General features: G+C 48.3%; 1 long non-coding RNA gene across 1 annotated transcript; it reads left to right on the top strand.

Moving 5' to 3' along the window:
- The first annotated feature begins 105 nt into the window (after positions 1–105).
- LOC122382112 lies at positions 106–6,683 on the top strand. Its single transcript, XR_006256624.1, has 3 exons — positions 106–361; positions 3,028–3,101; positions 6,268–6,683. It is a non-coding gene; the product is annotated as an uncharacterized LOC122382112 (long non-coding RNA).
- The last annotated feature ends 7,517 nt before the right edge of the window (positions 6,684–14,200 follow it).

Genomic DNA, 14,200 nt, shown 5'->3' with positions numbered 1-14,200 from the left:
ACGACGGCTCCTGACGGTTACTCGCTCGTATGATCTATTTCGTTCACCGTCCCCTGGAGTGACCCTGACCTTCGTGTGACTCAAGTGACTGTCTGATCCTCTGGCAGGGCGGCCGGCCGCTCTGAGCATCAAAATGAGATGTGTGTGGAAATGAAGCTGACGTGTTAGTGGAAGCGCTTACTCGTAGAAAGAAGAAAACAGTGTGTGAGACAGTGGAAGTGTATGAGATCGTACTTCATTATCATGCTCTTTGATATCGACAGTTCCAAGCAAGAACATCCTTCGTGTCAAATTTTTCGAAGTTGAGATTTTTATACCATTCGACTCAGCTCGACGAGCTGAGAGGACCATATTATGGTCGGTAAGTTTCGTCACTTCCCACTTTTTTGTCTTCATTCCTACCCGCTGTCGGATCTATGTAAGCCTGGAAATCTAGAACAAAAGTAAGGTTGCCAGCCTGCCAATGGTTAAAAATTTCTGCGGATTTGAATAGGCGCATCGCTGGGGCTTACTTTCCGCCTTGGGATGAACTTGCTTTCAGTTTAGAAAAATGGACACTTGCAGTTTTGATTGTTAACTTTTGTCAGGCTTCTACATATAGACAATTAACCCGCGCACCGACGGGGGTCTGCGCCAACTTAGTACCGACGGGGGGGGGGGGCGGATGACCGCCCCCCCCCCTGAGATCTCGAGAACGAAGCAAGATAGCGACAAGCGATAAACGGCATCGGATACGCACGGACAAGGTCTACAATTTTTACTAAGGTCATTTTCAGGTCAGGTCAAAGATGACGTCACAGGGGTCGAAAAAGTCAAAATGGCGGCGCTAGATATGGAGAGGGTTTTTCTCGAATAACTTTCGAAGTAGTCAAGATAGGAACAAACTAAGGGCATCATCGTGATCCTCTCGTCAATCCGCATCGAATGATATATATGTTGACCTCGAAAGGTCAAGGTCAAAGGTTGACCTCAGGTCACGTGACCTCGAGGTCATCATGTATATCATTCGATGCGTCTTGACGAGCTGAACACAATGAGACCATCCGCGCGGCTGTATCTTGTTTCTGTAAGGAGTTATTGGCAAAAAAACCTTTGGTGACCTTTGATGACGTCACATGACCTTACAGCTGCCCAACAGCAAAACAGACCTCAAGGTAGTGAAGGTTGATCGTATGTGAAGTCATGTATGGTATATGGGGCCATTCCGACCCGTTTTAGTGGTAAAAACAGGGAGTTGATTTTTCCCCCATTGACTTATAATGGGGAGGTCGCGAAATTGACCTGACCTTAGGTCACCGACATCAAAATTCCGAGATATACAAATTGTAGCTACTAATGACCTAATAACATCCTGCGACTTTCAAAGGCCTCCGACATCTACTGTAGCTCTGGCACGGTGACAAAGTTGCAAAAAAGTGACTACAGCGGTTGGGTCATTCAAAGTGACCTGGTGACCTGACCTTAAAAGTTAGGAGGTTCAAACTTCCACACCATTTTTAAAATTGATGAGAGAATAGTCATACCAAATTTCGCGGCGCTACGCGCCGCGGTTTTCCCGCTATCTGCGAAAAACCTCAGGGGGGGGCGGATATCCGCCCCCCCCCGTCGCACAGTGTGGCCGAACACCAGTTTAGCGCGAATTTAATCCCGGCGCCCCTCGGATCCACTGAAAATGGTTCTCTGGTTCCAAAACTGATATTTACCCCTCGCCGGACCTATTGGTTTTCAAAATACGCGCCGGCCGAAGGGGGGGGGGTACGACCCCCGTCGCTGTTTCGCCCCTGATGAAGCTAGAGCCTCGCGGAAAAAACGAGCGTGTGTGCCGTTACGAGACGCAGCAACTGGTATCCGATTTTAAGGTCTCAGGTTAACCTGTGACCTCTGAGCTCAGGTCAAGTGGCCCAAGGCACGGATTCGTTTTTTTATTAATAACTTCGCGAAAAAATGCCGCAGAGCCGCAATTTTGGCATCATCGTGTTCGCCTAGCTCAGGTGCATCGAATGATATACTTTTTGCTATAGGGTGAGGTCAACTTAAGTAGTTGACCTCGGGTCAAGGTCAGGTCAGAGCCCCTCAGGTCACGAAGCTGGTCGAAGGAGGTCATGTTGCATTTCATTCGATTCGGCAGGTCTTCCTGAGTCCATTGGTGTCTTTCCCGTCTCGCTAGCTCAATTTAATCGGGAGTTATTGACGAAAAAGTATTATTACCCTAGTGACGTCATAAATGACGTCACGTAAGGCCAATAATGCAAAAGTGAAGCATCGGACCTTGCAAGGAGTGCATGAAATCACGATTCCGTGTGCTTGAGATAGTTAATTAGGCTGGAGCCTGTTCGGCCGCGCCGCCCTCGACCTTGGTCAGGTCACGCCGGGCGGCCGACTAGACATGTTCAAAGCTGAATTGACGGCAAATAGGCAAAAAGTGGCAGCTGAAACTTGCTCGCTTATGTTCAGAAATGTGCGGAGAGTTCAGCCATGCCCTATTCGTCATATCCATTTTTATCCATTTTGACATTTTCCAACTTCTTTATGAAATACTATCGTGAGAACGATACACATGCAGGGCTCGTGTTCTAACTCATTTAACTCAGAAACCATTCAGTGAAAAACTACCACGATAGCAGAAACAGCTTCATCATGAATTGTGCTATCCGGTGATATGCTATTTTCTCATATATCTTCTCGAAGCTTCCGTAAAATTTACATTGAAAACTGGACATATTTCTCAGTACCATAGCCCGATTTCAGGAACCGGAGCGTGGGTCTACTTTCGGCAGGGATATAAGTCCTCAAATGATAAAGTGGCTTAAAAATAAGGTTCTATCCGATAACTTTGGACAATTTCCTACCCATTGATAGGTATAAATAACAGTTTATCGAAAGTCGGGTTTTTTGATTAAATTCGCGCTAATCTGGTATTCGGCAAGACCGTGCGTCGGTGCGCGGGTTAAGTTTTATGCCTTGGCCCTGCCTATTTGTTTTCATTAAAGTATGTCCATAATCTGTCAAATCTGTGTCTTTTCTCAGGAAACCTAATCAATAACGTGCATGAAGTTACTTGCATGTTACAGTTATTTGCATGAAGAAAGAGCTGTTTGAAGGTGAGTACCGAAACCCGAAGTTGACGGACGGAGGGACCGGGACACAGCACAACTATTCCCATCAAAACTCGAATAGCGCAACACAGTCTGAGACACGCAGCAAATCGATTTTTTATCAACTAATCGTAAATGCTTTTGCACATTGAGCGGCTGCTGCATCGTCAACGTTAAAAAAGCTTGTTGCAGTCGGAATATTTTCATATGTGATTTCCGCCGATCTGTCTACTCTAAAAGGTGGCAATGCCTATCACATTGACAGAAATCGATAACCATTCGTCCCCATGAGAGCCCCTAAATTCGTCACAGCCGACGGCAGTTATATTGTCGGTCGGGTTCATCTGTCTCTCCCCCTCTTTCCCTCTCCCCTCGCTTCAACCAGAGCAGCGGCAGCTTGTAATACGCTGCGAGGCGGCCGCTTTTCTGGTAATCCACTCATAATCTCATTAGGGACAATTTGTGCGGCCTGACCCCCCGTTGGTGTACCCCGTCTGGTGGTGCACCCCCTCGGTGCGACACTGTGCGCCACATCAGACCGCAGTGCGCCGTGCCACGCCGCAGTGCGCCGCGACACGCCGCGCTGCGCCGAACTGCGTCCGCCCTAATGCCTGTTTGGTGGCAAAGCGGTGTGTTTTGCGGCGGCACACAATTGGTGCTGGTGATCCCATCATTAGCAGATAGTACCGGTATTATGTGGTGTTGGTGGTGTTTAGCAGAGCGAGCCGAGGTAGAGCGGGGAGGGAGAGGTAGAGTGGAGGTGATGGACGAATGGTAAGGAGATAGGGTATAGAAAGAAGGGGGATAGTTTAACCCGCGCACCGACGGGGGGGGGGCGGATATCCGCCCCCCCCCCTGAGGTTTTTCGCGAATAGCGGGAAAACCGCGGCGCTACGCGCCGCGAAATTTGGTATGACTATTCCCTCATCAATTTTACACATGGTGTGCAAGTTTGAACCTCCTACCTTTCAAGGTCAGGTCACCAGGTCACTTTGAATGACCCAACCTCAAGTCACTTTTTTGCAACTTTGTCACCGTGCCAGAGCTACAGTAGATGTCGGAGGCCTTTGAAAGTCGCAGGATGTTATTAGGTCATTAGTAGCTACAATTTGTATATCTCGGAATTTTGATATCGGTGACCTAAGGTCAGGTCAATTTCGCGACCTCCCCATTATAAGTCAATGGGGGGAAAATCAACTCCCTGTTTTTACCACTAAAACGGGTCGGAATGGCCCCATATACCATACATGACTTCATATACGATCAACCTTCACTACCTTGAGGTATGTTTTGCTGTTGGGCAGCTGTGAGGTCATGTGACGTCATCAAAGGTCACCAAAGGTTTTTGGCCAATAACTCCGTACAGGAACAAGATACAGCCGCGTGGATGGTCTCATTGTGTTCAGCTCGTCAACACGCATCGAATGATATACATGATGACCTCGAGGTCACGTGACCTGAGGTCAACCTTTGACCTTGACCTTTCGAGGTCAACATATATATCATTCGATGCGGATTGACGAGAGGATCACGATGATGCCCTTACTTTGTTCCTATCTTGAATAGTTCGAAAGTTATTCGAGAAAAACTCTCTCAATATCTAGCGCCGCCATTTTGACTTTTTCGACCCCTGTGACGTCATCTTTGACCTGACCTGAAAATGACCTTAGTAATAATTGTAGATCTTGACCGTGCGTATCCGATGCCGTTTACCGCTTGTCGCTATCTTGCTTCGTTCTCGAGATCTCAGGGGGGGGGCGGTCATCCGCCCCCCCCCCCCGTCGGTGCGAAGTTGGCGCAGACCCCCGTCGGTGCGCGGGTTAAATGAAAAGAGTTTTATTTGACCTTATTGATTACTAAGCTGTGCCACTAAAGGATGAAAACATATCGTCAGTATGCATGTATGTACCTGCTCATAAATCGCATCTGTCAACGGTATAGCTGAGGCAAGTATGATTTTATTTTATTCCTTCAAGATTATTTATGCATTTATTTCTTAGTAAGGGATTGGAAGCTCAACATGGTCACATTGCGTTTGTTCTGAAGCTCAGAAATATATCACTCTGTGAGTTATCTACGAAATGGTTTTGTGCTGGGCGAGTAAAATACATATGGATCGCAAGCCGTTTGAAATGTGCCCTTTCCTTGTTCATTTATCGGGAGCGATTGCCTGTCAAGCTCTTACAACTTGCAGGAGTAAAAATGATGAATGATGAACAAAAGGTGCTAAAAAGAAAGCAAATTTCATCTCTCTTCCACTTCGCCCCTAGCATGAGTGTAACGATATCAGCTGCATTATGCAAAAGATATTGAAGTACCAGATGGATGTCAAATTCGATTGCAAAATGCGTATGTTCCGCCTCCTGTGATAAAAATCACCATCTGTGTTCGTATTCAGTGTTCCGTCTGCGACCTCCCTATCTTTCCCTGGTATGTGCTTCCTCCCTCAGTTGTCTGCGTATCATGTAATCTATTTGCCCTTTTTATGAGCGAGATATGTGTCCTACCCAAGTGACTCGTATAAACTACACTACAATTTGCATCTACGTTTTCTACGTTCGTTGCAAGTGTTGCCTACTGTTTGTTATCGTACCGTCTACCCTTTATTGCCCGTACAGTCTTCTGTTCGTTTTCTGTACCTATCATCTATGGTTTTATCCGTGTCGTCTACTGTGCGTTGCCCATGTCGTCTACTGAAGGTTACCCGTGTCATCCCCTTTTCATGTGAGTATTTATGTGTCGTTTGCATTTCTCTTTATTCCCTTGTCATCTCCTGTGGGCACCGCACACTGCACTTGCCGTCTAGCAGACTTGCCGTCCGTCCTTCGTGCAGTATAGTCGACTACAGAATGATGTTCCACTCGTCAGAAGCTGTCAGTTGACCGGAGCGCTAAGTTGTGCCGTTTATCACGCAATTAAGCGTGTCGATTGTGAGCATTGGGACAAAGCTATAATTTGTGAACTCAGTCCGTGTGATGTGGCACAGCCTACCACTCCAGGCAAATTAATTGCCTGTGAAAAGTGGAACACCATTCTGTAGTCGACTATACGTCGTCTAGAAGCGGTGTTGACTGCTGAACTCGTTTTACCGACTGCCAGCATTACATATTGAGCTGAGCTGTCCGCCGTCTGGATGCAGCAGTGTTGAGCTGCCATTGTCTGTCGGCTATAGATGCAGCAGTGCAGTGTCGAGCTCCGTCTGCCGGCTGCAGCAGTGTACTGCCGTCTGTCTGCCGGGTGCAGCAGTGTACTGCCGTCTGTCTGCCGGGTGCAGCAGTGTACTGCCGTCTGTCTGCCGGCTGCAGAGCGGGCAGAGGTCCCCCACCAGCCGCCGGCTGCTCCTCCCTGCCCAGCCATTGGACGAGCGCCGCCACATCGCCACTTTTTGCCGCACCACCGGCGTACCAATGGCGCGCCGCCGTGCGCCACGTCTGCCGTCGCCGCGCACGGTCCGCCGCCGCGCCACGACTCGCCGCGCCGGCGCCACTAATGGCCTGCCGGGTTTATTTTGGACGCGTTTTATTATCTTAGGTCGTCGGCACGACACTCACCCAGCCAAAGCGACTTGTCATGTGGAAATATAATTGATTTCTACCCGGGGTCTGTTTTGGGGGAAGATAACTGAAGACGGTCGCTTTGTGGAAAGCATGTGGACATTGGCGACACGTCCAAAGGCAAATTCTAACGAGTGACGAGCTGTGTTGTTCATTACGGGAGTAGGTCACCGTTTTCGGGGCCGCGTGACGGTCGGTATGTGATGTCCGCAGACTCGGGACCAGAGTTCGGCGCGTCGGCGGCGCGGAGCCGCACGGCCTGTTTTCTGGACGGGTTGGGGTGCCCCTTTGTGTTCCATTGTCACGGAAGGTGCGCCCTGAAAGCGAGCTGATCACCCCTCAGTCCAAAACAGACGGCGCCTGTGTTGTGGCCGACGCCGGCCAGGGCTTATCTGAACTCAGCCCGGGACCGTGGACCGCGTGGTCTCGAGGACCGCGTGGTCCACACTAGCGCACGCCTGTTTTCCACACGCACTTTTACGCGCGAAGAGCGGCGTTAAAATCGCGGCTCACACAAGGGGTGCGGGCTGGTGTCAGTTTCGCAGATTAGGTTCAGTTAATAACAGATAAGGCCCGTGAAATGCACAGGTATCGGCATTGTTGGTGGACTAGTGAGGGGATTACAGGATTTAATGGTGAAAGAATGCGTGCCGCACGGTCCACCCAAGTGGAAGAGAAAAGCGGCGGAGTATTTTCGCACGGCTCTGCTGCGCAGCTATGTATGTTATTGGCACGATGTCTATCAAGGGTGGGTTTATGGGTGCGGAAAACGGCCGTTTTACCTGGCAAACAGGACAGTTACGGGTTGGGAGCCAGCCGGTGGCACGCTTCGGGTCCGGCCACCGTCGAAGCAGTTCTGAAGTGGCTCGTGACTAGTGAAGTTAATTACAGAAAATCGGTAAACCGATACCAAACCAAATGCCAACCAAAACCATGGGAACTTGGGAGTGTGAGAGAAATGCCATTTATTATCAACCAAATTTACAGCCTTGTATGCATTGGTGAGGATTCAGAATGCCGAGAAAATACCAAAAACATAAAAAATTGAAATAACAAATACCAATTTGGTATCGGGTTAGTATCGCTATACCAAAAAGAATTTATTTTATCTATCTGATCACTGATGTCAATGTATAAGTAAATGTATTTTTTTATCACGTTTGACTTGGGCTGTCATTGGGAGTTTTGTAATCCTGTAGCCCATCGATACAAATAAATAAATAAATAGATAAATAAAATAGATAGTATTTGAATTCTGACCAACATCTTTACTCGTGACTGACATGCTTATTCCGTGAGATGATTTTGTGCATGGTTTTGCTCACCTGACAATGTTTGCAGATAAAATCTAAGCATGCCTTCTCTATAATTAACATCACCGGCAATTATTAAACGCTCAGTAATAAGGTATGAACATTTGTTGAGACGTTTTTGGAGCGAAAAAGTCAATATCCTAAATATTGTAACATTATAAACTTAAGAGTACCACCTGCCTATAAGGCGATTGGTCTCGACATTTTGCACATAAGTTTGGTTCAGTCATTCCCACAATTGCGTTGGAAGGATAATTAGTTCCACAGTAAAGAGCTGCGCTTCGGTTGAACACTTCTTTTCTTTTTCTAAAAATAAAATAATAAAGTCAAGAGAACGTTACTATCATCAGATTATCTATTAGATATGATCCACAGCTATTTCATATCAGCTCTGCTTCGTCCACGAGAATTTTTAGCTTCGAAAGAGGGGAAGTAACTTGAAATAGTGCCTTGGCGAAACACTTGCCTTTACACACAATCGTTCAGTTCCTTTCAGCCCTACTGAAAAGAAGCAAATTTGTTTCTTTACTGATCTCACAATGTCACTGTCTCAACTACAGGAGAGTGTAAAGTAAACGACAGATTTCATAAATCACGACTTCTAATCTTAATTTGATCTTGACCAGGCTCGAAAAAATTGTCATATTACTCTTTGAAACTGGTCGCAGATGGAAATTTATTATCGCCATCTTACTTTCTCAATGGCAGGTATTGGACGCCTAACGTATGTGTAAAAACCGCCATCCCATTAAATTGACAGAGAAATGGAGTTCGTTTGGATGTAACCTGATTTATGGCTCGGAGGAGCGCGGTTGGCCCTCCGCGAAATAAAAGAAACATACTTGGATGTCGGTGGCATGTTTGGTCGGCTTGATTTGTGCACCGGGTAAAATTACTCCGCCATTGAGCGCCCAAACCAAGCGCTGGTCGCGGCAGACAGCGTGGAGAATCAATTTCCGAGTATGGGTTTATTGCTAATCGGTCGAGTCATTTATGGTCGCAGGGGGCGGGGCGCTGCCCGGGGGTGTGGGTCTGTGAGGGGAGGGCGAGACGGTCACACACACGGGGGAGGAGTGAGGGTCGTTAGGACACTGAGATACCGTGAGGAAGGGGTGAGCCATCCTGTGGTGAATATATACTCCTTTTGTCACATCTGTGGTCTGTGGTTAACAGTGGGGGGGGGGCTGAGGGACTAGAGGATCGGTACAGCTTTTTATTTAAACTGCTCTAGGTGACCAGCTAGCGTGCTCTGGTATAAGCTGGAAAACTACGAAGAACACCAAATGTCATGTGATTAGCATGAAAAGCAGTAGCCTGAGGTTGAACTGGAAATAGCGGTATCAGTCGTCAGTTTATGCATTCGAAGTCTCTTATGCTGTATTCACGTTACGATTAGCTCGTAAATGTTAAACAGCAACTTTTTAGAGCAATCGTTAATAACTTGAGCTTGAAGAAAGAAAAATGTGATAAGACATCAATTACCGCACTGTGTTATGCCTCACAACTGAACTATATTGCAGAACAAAACAAAATGAGAAGTAGTTATTGTTTCAATCTTTTGTCATCCGGTATTGTATCAAAACAAGACTTTTGCTTTCTCAACAGAAAACATTTAACAGTGGGTAATATCGGTAATATCGGTCGGTAATAGTTTCCAGCCTGAGGTTATACTCAAGGCTTATGCTATTCCCGTTCCGTCTGCGTATTATGTATCACCACTACTGGACTCCTCTGTTGTTCTCTGTCCACACACACATTTCCCCATCCTCTGCCCTATCGGTGTCGACGCTCTCTCCCTCTCTCCGTCGGGAGCCCCGCTGCGCGGCTGTGATTGGGTTTGCGGGTCCGTCGACGGATCGCTTAGCGGTAATGCTGGCTCGGCGTCCGGCTGACCCCCGGCTGGGCGACCCCCGCCGTCCCCGCTGGGCCTGCTAGGCCCCCGGGGTCCATTCGGGTCTGTCTGGGTCCGGTCAGTTCCCGCAGAGCTGCTGTCCACACTGCACACACCGACCAACCGCTCCCGTTTTTGTCCCCGTCACCGATACGAGGCATAGCTTCACAGCCAGCTCCGCCGCCACAGGATATCCAGACAGTCGATAAGAACTGCGCTCGAATTTGCATCGGCCACTATATCATTGGTTGGGGTATGTGCGTGGCCGCGGCACCCCCGAGGGAGGGCAGGCGCCCCCCGCAGGAGCTTCCGCCAGAAGGGGTACCGCCCGCCACGCATACACCATATTTATGCCGCAATATGAAGTCACTGCGGGACAATGGCAGCTGGCAAAAAGTCGCCACCTTTTTGCCAAAATCGAAGTGGAAATATTACTTGTGTGCGCCACGGGTGAGCTCTCTGCGCCATAGAGCGTCGACATCGTGCTGAGAGTGAACCTGGAAGGCGCGCAGACATGCCTGGTCAACGATGGTGACAGGCCATATATTAATAGCCGAATATCGACACTCAATGCTTGCTCGAGGAGGACTAGCGGCTAGGTAAAGACAAGTTCGACAGCATCTGATGTGTGTACAACATGAGAAGAGTTCAAGCTACGCCCTGTGACATGGACGCGCATTACACATGGTTGACATATGCTGCTATAAATGACGTGATAATATTCAGGTTTTGAAACGTTATATTGGTTTATGAAGTGGATTACGTCTGTTGCAGCAGCGGCGTCACTGGTTGAGATGTAATCCCAGTAGTACAACAGCTCCTATAGGAGTAGCAGCGAGCATTGACTCTCCTGTCAAATCAACATTGGCATTAGAGACAATGCCGGAGATTACCTATCGGTGCATTAGCGCTAGGCATGCCGAAGCAGATGGCTATCATTTCGTCTTCACAGGGGCTCTCAGTCGGATCCGTTGATGCAAACACAGCGCTATTCATTCGGTGGAATTAATTGACAGAGCCCCGCTGTGATACATATTCCGATGGAGTCTGATTTTACCAGCACAGCGCAATCCAACTCTCAGCGTACAGTTACACACCTTCTGCAGACAATTAAAGCCTGACGATTCATCACGAATCTCGTTAGGTTCAAATTCAAAAAGCTTCTCTGCCGAATGGTAATGACAAACGCAGTTCTGTGCCGCCCGGGCCCTAATTTAGTGGACAGTGAAAAGGCAGTGCCGCATCTCCCTCCGACCGATATCCCGTAGTGCCCAACAAAGCCCTACAAATGAGAAACAACATTCCGCATCCTGGGTCGACCTCTCGCAGAGACACGATTATATTTAGTTCATATTTTATATTTAATCGCTGTCTTCTGACATTGGGAATTTAACGAGCGATGCACCGCCGGACGTAAATAAGAATCAAAGAAGCTCGAGCCCTTCGGAGGTTAGAATGACACGATCGAAATGCTTTCACCAGTGCTTGTGTGCGGTTTTTACACCGCCGGCGTGATCGGGAGCTTGGAACTGGTGATGGCACCACTGCTTTGGACACTGTCACCGCACGATCGGATGGCGATGAAGCCTGCAGTGCACGTCAGATGATAAGTCGCTTTATGATGTCAGTTATTGTTTGCTTTATCTGCATGATGTTTTTAACATTTTGAGTATACCGTTTTATCGGCACGATGTAGCAACCGCGATGATGTGATATAAAACAGGACCCAGGCGTTACATTTTCACTCAGGTTAGGTATGTAAATAAAACACCTTCAATTGATGTTTTCCATGGCAGCTTTTCATATCCCAAGCAAACTTCGAAGAGGGAATTTGCAATGCCTCCATTTCCTACCATGCTGACTCTGACTGTTACAACACCGAGCTGTGGGACGTGGGTGTTGACTGTCAATCAAGCAAGCAACATTTTGCATGCGGTAGAAATGGAGGATGAGCTGCAAAAGATCATCTAATGACGATTGGATTGGCTCTTGCATTGAACACAAAGCAGCTTCCTTCATGGGATAATCAAAACAACGCAGACATTTTATCAACATTTGATCCTACCACAAACACTCTAAACGCCATACACTTTTAAACAGAATAGACAAGGCAAACCTCGTAGACTTTTTGACAGGTCGGGACGCTCTCACATCTACCCGATCAAAAAAACACCGAGCACATGTCAGTCCGACACTCGGACTGACCGGGTGTCAGCTGGCAACAAACACTGCTTCCCCAGTGTCAGTTCGGCGATAAACATGGCGATCTGAGCCACCGCTCTGATCTGATCTGATCTGATCTGACCTGATCTTAGGTGGCTGTCCACCAGCCGTTGCTCGGTGGCGACTCGGCCCCAGCTGCCGGGCCAGGTGACTGTCGGACCTCCCGCCGGCACGCGCGCACAAAACACCAATCAGACGCTAATCCAATTACCCCGTGTGCAGTCACTCACGTGCACGGGACGTGTGGCTGGGACGGCACGAGACGCCGGACAGGGGACAGGGCCGCGGCCCAGCGGGTGTCTCAGAGACTCCAACGGCACGAGTTGCACGGGATCATAGTTGTTTCGTTAGTCGTTGTATGGCCTTATGTTGAGCACTTCTTTGTATCGAAGCCGAATTATATTTACAATGAAGAGGAAATATTATGATCTACGCCAGATCTATACCAGACCTACAAATCTACCCCGAAAACAACGTGAGCACATAAACATAAACTTGCGGCTCCCTCAACACTGCTGCACTAATTTACGAGGTCATTTCCCTCACAGACCTGTGTTTATTTGCCCGGTCAGCACAGCGAGGGCGACCACCACTGCTGACCGCAGGCTCCCGCCCCGCTGTCTGTGGCGTCTAACCACAGAGGGACCCCCTGCAGACCCCTGCAGGACCCCGTGGGCCCCACCGGGACCCCTGCAGGTCCGGCCTGGACCGCCGGAATGCCGGGGCTCCCTTGATCAGAGATCTGCATCCTCCCGCCTTTACCCCTTCCCCTCTTCTGTGCTCCTTCATTGTCCGTATCTTCCCGTGTCCTCCCACGAGTTCCCCTGGCCCTAAAAACCACCCGCCAATGCTCGCAGAATGGGAGTCACATCTCTCGTACAATCACACCTCGCTGTGGCATCCCCTTTCCAACCCCAGCTAAACGCAAGGAGTCACTTTCAGGATTGTCATAACCCCCGATGTAATTTGCGGCCGTATTCTGTCCGGGAATGCGATCGGGCCGCCGCCTATCGGCCGATCTCGGCGACATAACTCGCTGTGCCGCCAGCGTCCCGCCGCCGGGCCCTTTGTGGCCGACCGCGGACCCGTGTAACCCTTGTAGGCCATATCTCGTCTGTCACTCGCCGCTGTCGTTGCCGCATGGGAATGCACGCTGTTTTTCCCGGGCCTGTGGCACCACACTGGGCGGTGTATGTAAAAATCGCTGACTTATTGTGCCCGAACAGGGGACCGTGTGTTATTGATTGACTGTGCCAGGTGGGGGGGTGCCGCGCCGGTGTTCATTTCGAGGGGGCTGGTGTTTTTCATCCCAATGGTCAGCGTCGCGCATCACATATGTCCTTCGAGTGACAGTTTTGGAAAAATATGAACCGCGGCGCAACTACACCATTTTCGATGCATTTTAAGACAAATGAAGTCCAATTTAAAACAGTTGATTTCTGAATTAAAACAATGGACAGGCGGGTTAAAACACGAGACATTCAACTTAAAACAACTGACATGCGATTTAAAATAAATGAAAAGCAAGTTAATATAAATGACATGCAATTTAATCGTACAAATATAGGTACGTAAAGCTATGTTGAATAATCATGTTTTGCTGCAAATTAAAAAAAAAAAATGTTGTGTTCGACTACATGATTATTTGTAGGGAGAAAATTGAAAGACGCCTCTGCCTCTTTTGGACGAAAGTCACTCTAAACACTTTCAAACACCGAATTACAAGTAACGTTGACAGTTGACCCAATGAACATAAAAATACATAGCACCCGTGACCCTTGTTTATGCCCATGAGGTCATGTCAGGTCACGAAGGGTATCTAGCAGGTTTTAGCAAATAACTTTGGATAGAGGCATGTTAGAGCGATGAAAACGCCTTAGATTTGTTAAGCTCCACGATACGGATCCGCTGATACGCAGCATGACCCTTTCCGGTCAGGTCAAAACCTTGGCCTGAGGTTTTTTTCTTCAATTTGACCTTTCAAGGTCAAATTATAGTTCATTCGATGCGTCTTGACGAGAGGAACACGATGCAGGTAAAGTTTAGCTCGTGCAAGACTTGAGTCAAAAGTTAGTGTAAAAAAAAACTGTCCGCAAAAATCGTCCATTTTGGCAGTTTTTGCCA

This window comes from Amphibalanus amphitrite, unplaced genomic scaffold (genome assembly GCF_019059575.1).
Source record: "Amphibalanus amphitrite isolate SeventyFive unplaced genomic scaffold, NRLGWU_Aamphi_draft 000133F_arrow, whole genome shotgun sequence".
NCBI classification, from domain to species: domain Eukaryota; kingdom Metazoa; phylum Arthropoda; class Thecostraca; order Balanomorpha; family Balanidae; genus Amphibalanus; species Amphibalanus amphitrite.
The sequence above is the reverse complement of the archived record's forward strand: the minus strand, read 5'-3'. Positions and strand labels throughout refer to the sequence as shown.